General features: G+C 70.2%; 10 non-coding genes across 10 annotated transcripts; all 10 read right to left on the minus strand.

Moving 5' to 3' along the window:
* Positions 1–1189: 1189 nt before the first annotated feature.
* On the minus strand, positions 1190–1353 carry LOC149851629 (U1 spliceosomal RNA). Its single transcript, XR_016439618.1, has one exon. It is a non-coding gene; the product is annotated as a U1 spliceosomal RNA (small nuclear RNA).
* Positions 1354–2000: 647 nt separating this feature from the next.
* Positions 2001–2164, minus strand: LOC149851630 (U1 spliceosomal RNA). Its single transcript, XR_016439624.1, has one exon. It is a non-coding gene; the product is annotated as a U1 spliceosomal RNA (small nuclear RNA).
* Positions 2165–2802: 638 nt separating this feature from the next.
* On the minus strand, positions 2803–2966 carry LOC149851631 (U1 spliceosomal RNA). Its single transcript, XR_016439625.1, has one exon. It is a non-coding gene; the product is annotated as a U1 spliceosomal RNA (small nuclear RNA).
* A 642-nt stretch (positions 2967–3608) lies between these two features.
* Positions 3609–3772, minus strand: LOC149851632 (U1 spliceosomal RNA). The gene has a single exon (XR_016439626.1). It is a non-coding gene; the product is annotated as a U1 spliceosomal RNA (small nuclear RNA).
* Positions 3773–4416: 644 nt separating this feature from the next.
* Positions 4417–4580, minus strand: LOC149851633 (U1 spliceosomal RNA). Its single transcript, XR_016439627.1, has one exon. It is a non-coding gene; the product is annotated as a U1 spliceosomal RNA (small nuclear RNA).
* A 650-nt stretch (positions 4581–5230) lies between these two features.
* On the minus strand, positions 5231–5394 carry LOC149851634 (U1 spliceosomal RNA). Its single transcript, XR_016439619.1, has one exon. It is a non-coding gene; the product is annotated as a U1 spliceosomal RNA (small nuclear RNA).
* A 641-nt stretch (positions 5395–6035) lies between these two features.
* Positions 6036–6199, minus strand: LOC149851635 (U1 spliceosomal RNA). The gene has a single exon (XR_016439620.1). It is a non-coding gene; the product is annotated as a U1 spliceosomal RNA (small nuclear RNA).
* A 641-nt stretch (positions 6200–6840) lies between these two features.
* LOC149851636 (U1 spliceosomal RNA) lies at positions 6841–7004 on the minus strand. The gene has a single exon (XR_016439621.1). It is a non-coding gene; the product is annotated as a U1 spliceosomal RNA (small nuclear RNA).
* A 652-nt stretch (positions 7005–7656) lies between these two features.
* LOC149851637 (U1 spliceosomal RNA) lies at positions 7657–7820 on the minus strand. Its single transcript, XR_016439622.1, has one exon. It is a non-coding gene; the product is annotated as a U1 spliceosomal RNA (small nuclear RNA).
* A 644-nt stretch (positions 7821–8464) lies between these two features.
* On the minus strand, positions 8465–8628 carry LOC149851638 (U1 spliceosomal RNA). The gene has a single exon (XR_016439623.1). It is a non-coding gene; the product is annotated as a U1 spliceosomal RNA (small nuclear RNA).
* Between the last annotated feature and the right edge of the window lie 209 nt (positions 8629–8837).

An 8837-nucleotide genomic window follows, 5' to 3' on the forward strand; every position in this document is an offset into this window, starting at 1 on the left:
AATCTTTCGGGCTCACATGCAACTCTTCGAAAAGCACCCTGGACATAAAGTCTGCTCTCAACATAGTTGTTTTCCCTTTGACCCCTTCTGGAGTCAAAGTGGCCTTGACCCGCAGCTTCAGCGTTCTTCGGGGGTCTCCTTCTTCCCACAAACGATAGGAAGGTTCCGGGCCCTTCCGGGCAGCTTTACTGCTCTCTGCAGAGCTCCGCCTCCCTTCCGGCAGCGGGACCGCCCCCTCTCTAGAACCTTCTTGCCCAGCAACATTCCCACTCTTCCTCTCCGAAGACACCACCTTGCCTCCGCGGCCCACCGTGGACCAGTCCCCAACCACCTCCTCCGCCATGCCGCCAGAAAGCTCACCGGAAATGCTCTTCATTGTCGAAGCCAACAGCATCTTAGACGAAACACTTGCCGATCCATACTCTTCAAGAATCAAGGCTTGCTTCCGCGCCGCCTCCTCCAGCAACCGAACCTCTCCGTCCTGCTCCACTACCTCCATCGGGGAGCTCGCCTACGTGGTCACGCTGCTTCCCCTGCCAGGTAAGTATGCCCAGCTGGGCCCTGGCACGGGGTCCCGCCCAGCCCTGCGCCCCTCTGCGGGCCTGGCGAGTACAGCCGAGGCCTCCGCTGCCCTGCCTTCACGCTCAGCCGCAAGCCCCGTCCCCACCACGCTGCATCTCCCAGAGCCCGGCCTCCCCTGGCCACTCGCCTGCGTCCTCCTGCTCCCTGGCCCTGCCACAGGCAGAAGGATACCGGAAACCCCCCAGCACCACAGCTGGGCGGGCGGGCGGCCCCGCGAACGGCAGCCTCCTCGTCATCATCATCGTCACGGCCGTCTTGGCCAGCGTCCCCGTCCCCGTCCCGGTCGGTCCCGGTCCTTGCCCTTACCAGCCAGCCGACCAGCCAGCCAGCCAGCCAGCCGCCCCCTGGTGGCAGCTCCAAAGGCCTGCAGGGAGGCAGGCGGGCGAGTGGCAGCCGCCTCCGGCCGGCCAGCTACCAGGGTACTTTTCCCCTCTCCTGCCCTCTTTTGCGGCGGCGGCGGCGGCGACGACGACGCTCGACGAAGGCTCTACCCTGCCCTGTTGCATGCTACATGCAGAGAGCTGGAGTCGGCTAGGCCCGGCCCGGCCCGGCCCGGCCCCACCCACCGCCGCTGCTGCTGCTTTTGGCACCGCGCGAGGAAGGCAGGCGGGGGAAAGCGCGCACGCAGTCCCCCACTACCACAAATTATGCAGTCGAGTTTCCCGCATTTGGGGAAATCGCAGGGGTCAGCATGCCCAGAGTGCAAGGGGCAGGCCTCGCCCTGGGGAGCTCGCCTACGTGGTCACGCTGCTTCCCCTGCCAGGTAAGTATGCCCAGCTGGGCCCTGGCACGGGGTCCCGCCCAGCCCTGCGCCCCTCTGCGGGCCTGGCGAGTACAGCCGAGGCCTCCGCTGCCCTGCCTTCACGCTCAGCCGCAAGCCCCGTCCCCACCACGCTGCATCTCCCAGAGCCCGGCCTCCCCTGGCCACTCGCCTGCGTCCTCCTGCTCCCTGGCCCTGCCACAGGCAGAAGGATACCGGAAACCCCCCAGCACCACAGCTGGGCGGGCGGGCGGCCCCGCGAACGGCAGCCTCCTCGTCATCATCATCGTCACGGCCGTCTTGGCCAGCGTCCCCGTCCCCGTCCCGGTCGGTCCCGGTCCTTGCCCTTACCAGCCAGCCGACCAGCCAGCCAGCCAGCCAGCCGCCCCCTGGTGGCAGCTCCAAAGGCCTGCAGGGAGGCAGGCGGGCGAGTGGCAGCCGCCTCCGGCCGGCCAGCTACCAGGGTACTTTTCCCCTCTCCTGCCCTCTTTTGCGGCGGCGGCGGCGGCGGCGGCGACGACGACGCTCGACGAAGGCTCTACCCTGCCCTGTTGCATGCTACATGCAGAGAGCTGGAGTCGGCTAGGCCCGGCCCGGCCCGGCCCGGCCCCACCCACCGCCGCTGCTGCTGCTTTTGGCACCGCGCGAGGAAGGCAGGCGGGGGAAAGCGCGCACGCAGTCCCCCACTACCACAAATTATGCAGTCGAGTTTCCCGCATTTGGGGAAATCGCAGGGGTCAGCATGCCCAGAGTGCAAGGGGCAGGCCTCGCCCTGGGGAGCTCGCCTACGTGGTCACGCTGCTTCCCCTGCCAGGTAAGTATGCCCAGCTGGGCCCTGGCACGGGGTCCCGCCCAGCCCTGCGCCCCTCTGCGGGCCTGGCGAGTACAGCCGAGGCCTCCGCTGCCCTGCCTTCACGCTCAGCCGCAAGCCCCGTCCCCACCACGCTGCATCTCCCAGAGCCCGGCCTCCCCTGGCCACTCGCCTGCGTCCTCCTGCTCCCTGGCCCTGCCACAGGCAGAAGGATACCGGAAACCCCCCAGCACCACAGCTGGGCGGGCGGGCGGCCCCGCGAACGGCAGCCTCCTCGTCATCATCATCGTCACGGCCGTCTTGGCCAGCGTCCCCGTCCCCGTCCCGGTCGGTCCCGGTCCTTGCCCTTACCAGCCAGCCGACCAGCCAGCCAGCCAGCCAGCCGCCCCCTGGTGGCAGCTCCAAAGGCCTGCAGGGAGGCAGGCGGGCGAGTGGCAGCCGCCTCCGGCCGGCCAGCTACCAGGGTACTTTTCCCCTCTCCTGCCCTCTTTTGCGGCGGCGGCGGCGACGACGACGCTCGACGAAGGCTCTACCCTGCCCTGTTGCATGCTACATGCAGAGAGCTGGAGTCGGCTAGGCCCGGCCCGGCCCGGCCCGGCCCCACCCACCGCCGCTGCTGCTGCTTTTGGCACCGCGCGAGGAAGGCAGGCGGGGGAAAGCGCGCACGCAGTCCCCCACTACCACAAATTATGCAGTCGAGTTTCCCGCATTTGGGGAAATCGCAGGGGTCAGCATGCCCAGAGTGCAAGGGGCAGGCCTCGCCCTGGGGAGCTCGCCTACGTGGTCACGCTGCTTCCCCTGCCAGGTAAGTATGCCCAGCTGGGCCCTGGCACGGGGTCCCGCCCAGCCCTGCGCCCCTCTGCGGGCCTGGCGAGTACAGCCGAGGCCTCCGCTGCCCTGCCTTCACGCTCAGCCGCAAGCCCCGTCCCCACCACGCTGCATCTCCCAGAGCCCGGCCTCCCCTGGCCACTCGCCTGCGTCCTCCTGCTCCCTGGCCCTGCCACAGGCAGAAGGATACCGGAAACCCCCCAGCACCACAGCTGGGCGGGCGGGCGGCCCCGCGAACGGCAGCCTCCTCGTCATCATCATCGTCACGGCCGTCTTGGCCAGCGTCCCCGTCCCCGTCCCGGTCGGTCCCGGTCCTTGCCCTTACCAGCCAGCCGACCAGCCAGCCAGCCAGCCAGCCGCCCCCTGGTGGCAGCTCCAAAGGCCTGCAGGGAGGCAGGCGGGCGAGTGGCAGCCGCCTCCGGCCGGCCAGCTACCAGGGTACTTTTCCCCTCTCCTGCCCTCTTTTGCGGCGGCGGCGGCGGCGGCGGCGACGACGACGCTCGACGAAGGCTCTACCCTGCCCTGTTGCATGCTACATGCAGAGAGCTGGAGTCGGCTAGGCCCGGCCCGGCCCGGCCCCACCCACCGCCGCTGCTGCTGCTTTTGGCACCGCGCGAGGAAGGCAGGCGGGGGAAAGCGCGCACGCAGTCCCCCACTACCACAAATTATGCAGTCGAGTTTCCCGCATTTGGGGAAATCGCAGGGGTCAGCATGCCCAGAGTGCAAGGGGCAGGCCTCGCCCTGGGGAGCTCGCCTACGTGGTCACGCTGCTTCCCCTGCCAGGTAAGTATGCCCAGCTGGGCCCTGGCACGGGGTCCCGCCCAGCCCTGCGCCCCTCTGCGGGCCTGGCGAGTACAGCCGAGGCCTCCGCTGCCCTGCCTTCACGCTCAGCCGCAAGCCCCGTCCCCACCACGCTGCATCTCCCAGAGCCCGGCCTCCCCTGGCCACTCGCCTGCGTCCTCCTGCTCCCTGGCCCTGCCACAGGCAGAAGGATACCGGAAACCCCCCAGCACCACAGCTGGGCGGGCGGGCGGCCCCGCGAACGGCAGCCTCCTCGTCATCATCATCGTCACGGCCGTCTTGGCCAGCGTCCCCGTCCCCGTCCCGGTCGGTCCCGGTCCTTGCCCTTACCAGCCAGCCGACCAGCCAGCCAGCCAGCCAGCCGCCCCCTGGTGGCAGCTCCAAAGGCCTGCAGGGAGGCAGGCGGGCGAGTGGCAGCCGCCTCCGGCCGGCCAGCTACCAGGGTACTTTTCCCCTCTCCTGCCCTCTTTTGCGGCGGCGGCGGCGGCGGCGACGACGACGCTCGACGAAGGCTCTACCCTGCCCTGTTGCATGCTACATGCAGAGAGCTGGAGTCGGCTAGGCCCGGCCCGGCCCGGCCCGGCCCCACCCACCGCCGCTGCTGCTGCTTTTGGCACCGCGCGAGGAAGGCAGGCGGGGGAAAGCGCGCACGCAGTCCCCCACTACCACAAATTATGCAGTCGAGTTTCCCGCATTTGGGGAAATCGCAGGGGTCAGCATGCCCAGAGTGCAAGGGGCAGGCCTCGCCCTGGGGAGCTCGCCTACGTGGTCACGCTGCTTCCCCTGCCAGGTAAGTATGCCCAGCTGGGCCCTGGCACGGGGTCCCGCCCAGCCCTGCGCCCCTCTGCGGGCCTGGCGAGTACAGCCGAGGCCTCCGCTGCCCTGCCTTCACGCTCAGCCGCAAGCCCCGTCCCCACCACGCTGCATCTCCCAGAGCCCGGCCTCCCCTGGCCACTCGCCTGCGTCCTCCTGCTCCCTGGCCCTGCCACAGGCAGAAGGATACCGGAAACCCCCCAGCACCACAGCTGGGCGGGCGGGCGGCCCCGCGAACGGCAGCCTCCTCGTCATCATCATCGTCACGGCCGTCTTGGCCAGCGTCCCCGTCCCCGTCCCGGTCGGTCCCGGTCCTTGCCCTTACCAGCCAGCCGACCAGCCAGCCAGCCAGCCAGCCGCCCCCTGGTGGCAGCTCCAAAGGCCTGCAGGGAGGCAGGCGGGCGAGTGGCAGCCGCCTCCGGCCGGCCAGCTACCAGGGTACTTTTCCCCTCTCCTGCCCTCTTTTGCGGCGGCGGCGGCGGCGGCGGCGGCGACGACGACGCTCGACGAAGGCTCTACCCTGCCCTGTTGCATGCTACATGCAGAGAGCTGGAGTCGGCTAGGCCCGGCCCGGCCCGGCCCGGCCCCACCCACCGCCGCTGCTGCTGCTTTTGGCACCGCGCGAGGAAGGCAGGCGGGGGAAAGCGCGCACGCAGTCCCCCACTACCACAAATTATGCAGTCGAGTTTCCCGCATTTGGGGAAATCGCAGGGGTCAGCATGCCCAGAGTGCAAGGGGCAGGCCTCGCCCTGGGGAGCTCGCCTACGTGGTCACGCTGCTTCCCCTGCCAGGTAAGTATGCCCAGCTGGGCCCTGGCACGGGGTCCCGCCCAGCCCTGCGCCCCTCTGCGGGCCTGGCGAGTACAGCCGAGGCCTCCGCTGCCCTGCCTTCACGCTCAGCCGCAAGCCCCGTCCCCACCACGCTGCATCTCCCAGAGCCCGGCCTCCCCTGGCCACTCGCCTGCGTCCTCCTGCTCCCTGGCCCTGCCACAGGCAGAAGGATACCGGAAACCCCCCAGCACCACAGCTGGGCGGGCGGGCGGCCCCGCGAACGGCAGCCTCCTCGTCATCATCATCGTCACGGCCGTCTTGGCCAGCGTCCCCGTCCCCGTCCCGGTCGGTCCCGGTCCTTGCCCTTACCAGCCAGCCGACCAGCCAGCCAGCCAGCCAGCCGCCCCCTGGTGGCAGCTCCAAAGGCCTGCAGGGAGGCAGGCGGGCGAGTGGCAGCCGCCTCCGGCCGGCCAGCTACCAGGGTACTTTTCCCCTCTCCTGCCCTCTTTTGCGGCGGCGGCGGCGGCGACGACGACGCTCGACGAAGGCTCTACCCTGCCCTGTTGCATGCTACATGCAGAGAGCTGGAGTCGGCTAGGCCCGGCCCGGCCCGGCCCGGCCCCACCCACCGCCGCTGCTGCTGCTTTTGGCACCGCGCGAGGAAGGCAGGCGGGGGAAAGCGCGCACGCAGTCCCCCACTACCACAAATTATGCAGTCGAGTTTCCCGCATTTGGGGAAATCGCAGGGGTCAGCATGCCCAGAGTGCAAGGGGCAGGCCTCGCCCTGGGGAGCTCGCCTACGTGGTCACGCTGCTTCCCCTGCCAGGTAAGTATGCCCAGCTGGGCCCTGGCACGGGGTCCCGCCCAGCCCTGCGCCCCTCTGCGGGCCTGGCGAGTACAGCCGAGGCCTCCGCTGCCCTGCCTTCACGCTCAGCCGCAAGCCCCGTCCCCACCACGCTGCATCTCCCAGAGCCCGGCCTCCCCTGGCCACTCGCCTGCGTCCTCCTGCTCCCTGGCCCTGCCACAGGCAGAAGGATACCGGAAACCCCCCAGCACCACAGCTGGGCGGGCGGGCGGCCCCGCGAACGGCAGCCTCCTCGTCATCATCATCGTCACGGCCGTCTTGGCCAGCGTCCCCGTCCCCGTCCCGGTCGGTCCCGGTCCTTGCCCTTACCAGCCAGCCGACCAGCCAGCCAGCCAGCCAGCCGCCCCCTGGTGGCAGCTCCAAAGGCCTGCAGGGAGGCAGGCGGGCGAGTGGCAGCCGCCTCCGGCCGGCCAGCTACCAGGGTACTTTTCCCCTCTCCTGCCCTCTTTTGCGGCGGCGGCGGCGGCGACGACGACGCTCGACGAAGGCTCTACCCTGCCCTGTTGCATGCTACATGCAGAGAGCTGGAGTCGGCTAGGCCCGGCCCGGCCCGGCCCGGCCCCACCCACCGCCGCTGCTGCTGCTTTTGGCACCGCGCGAGGAAGGCAGGCGGGGGAAAGCGCGCACGCAGTCCCCCACTACCACAAATTATGCAGTCGAGTTTCCCGCATTTGGGGAAATCGCAGGGGTCAGCATGCCCAGAGTGCAAGGGGCAGGCCTCGCCCTGGGGAGCTCGCCTACGTGGTCACGCTGCTTCCCCTGCCAGGTAAGTATGCCCAGCTGGGCCCTGGCACGGGGTCCCGCCCAGCCCTGCGCCCCTCTGCGGGCCTGGCGAGTACAGCCGAGGCCTCCGCTGCCCTGCCTTCACGCTCAGCCGCAAGCCCCGTCCCCACCACGCTGCATCTCCCAGAGCCCGGCCTCCCCTGGCCACTCGCCTGCGTCCTCCTGCTCCCTGGCCCTGCCACAGGCAGAAGGATACCGGAAACCCCCCAGCACCACAGCTGGGCGGGCGGGCGGCCCCGCGAACGGCAGCCTCCTCGTCATCATCATCGTCACGGCCGTCTTGGCCAGCGTCCCCGTCCCCGTCCCGGTCGGTCCCGGTCCTTGCCCTTACCAGCCAGCCGACCAGCCAGCCAGCCAGCCAGCCGCCCCCTGGTGGCAGCTCCAAAGGCCTGCAGGGAGGCAGGCGGGCGAGTGGCAGCCGCCTCCGGCCGGCCAGCTACCAGGGTACTTTTCCCCTCTCCTGCCCTCTTTTGCGGCGGCGGCGGCGGCGGCGGCGACGACGACGCTCGACGAAGGCTCTACCCTGCCCTGTTGCATGCTACATGCAGAGAGCTGGAGTCGGCTAGGCCCGGCCCGGCCCGGCCCGGCCCGGCCCCACCCACCGCCGCTGCTGCTGCTTTTGGCACCGCGCGAGGAAGGCAGGCGGGGGAAAGCGCGCACGCAGTCCCCCACTACCACAAATTATGCAGTCGAGTTTCCCGCATTTGGGGAAATCGCAGGGGTCAGCATGCCCAGAGTGCAAGGGGCAGGCCTCGCCCTGGGGAGCTCGCCTACGTGGTCACGCTGCTTCCCCTGCCAGGTAAGTATGCCCAGCTGGGCCCTGGCACGGGGTCCCGCCCAGCCCTGCGCCCCTCTGCGGGCCTGGCGAGTACAGCCGAGGCCTCCGCTGCCCTGCCTTCACGCTCAGCCGCAAGCCCCGTCCCCACCACGCTGCATCTCCCAGAGCCCGGCCTCCCCTGGCCACTCGCCTGCGTCCTCCTGCTCCCTGGCCCTGCCACAGGCAGAAGGATACCGGAAACCCCCCAGCACCACAGCTGGGCGGGCGGGCGGCCCCGCGAACGGCAGCCTCCTCGTCATCATCATCGTCACGGCCGTCTTGGCCAGCGTCCCCGTCCCCGTCCCGGTCGGTCCCGGTCCTTGCCCTTACCAGCCAGCCGACCAGCCAGCCAGCCAGCCAGCCGCCCCCTGGTGGCAGCTCCAAAGGCCTGCAGGGAGGCAGGCGGGCGAGTGGCAGCCGCCTCCGGCCGGCCAGCTACCAGGGTACTTTTCCCCTCTCCTGCCCTCTTTTGCGGCGGCGGCGGCGGCGGCGACGACGACGCTCGACGAAGGCTCTACCCTGCCCTGTTGCATGCTACATGCAGAGAGCTGGAGTCGGCTAGGCCCGGCCCGGCCCGGCCCGGCCCCACCCACCGCCGCTGCTGCTGCTTTTGGCACCGCGCGAGGAAGGCAGGCGGGGGAAAGCGCGCACGCAGTCCCCCACTACCACAAATTATGCAGTCGAGTTTCCCGCATTTGGGGAAATCGCAGGGGTCAGCATGCCCAGAGTGCAAGGGGCAGGCCTCGCCCTGGGGAGCTCGCCTACGTGGTCACGCTGCTTCCCCTGCCAGGTAAGTATGCCCAGCTGGGCCCTGGCACGGGGTCCCGCCCAGCCCTGCGCCCCTCTGCGGGCCTGGCGAGTACAGCCGAGGCCTCCGCTGCCCTGCCTTCACGCTCAGCCGCAAGCCCCGTCCCCACCACGCTGCATCTCCCAGAGCCCGGCCTCCCCTGGCCACTCGCCTGCGTCCTCCTGCTCCCTGGCCCTGCCACAGGCAGAAGGATACCGGA

This window comes from Crocodylus siamensis, unplaced genomic scaffold (genome assembly GCF_052110815.1).
Source record: "Crocodylus siamensis isolate JL-2025a unplaced genomic scaffold, ASM5211081v1 HiC_scaffold_642, whole genome shotgun sequence".
Classification (NCBI taxonomy): Eukaryota; Metazoa; Chordata; order Crocodylia; family Crocodylidae; genus Crocodylus; species Crocodylus siamensis.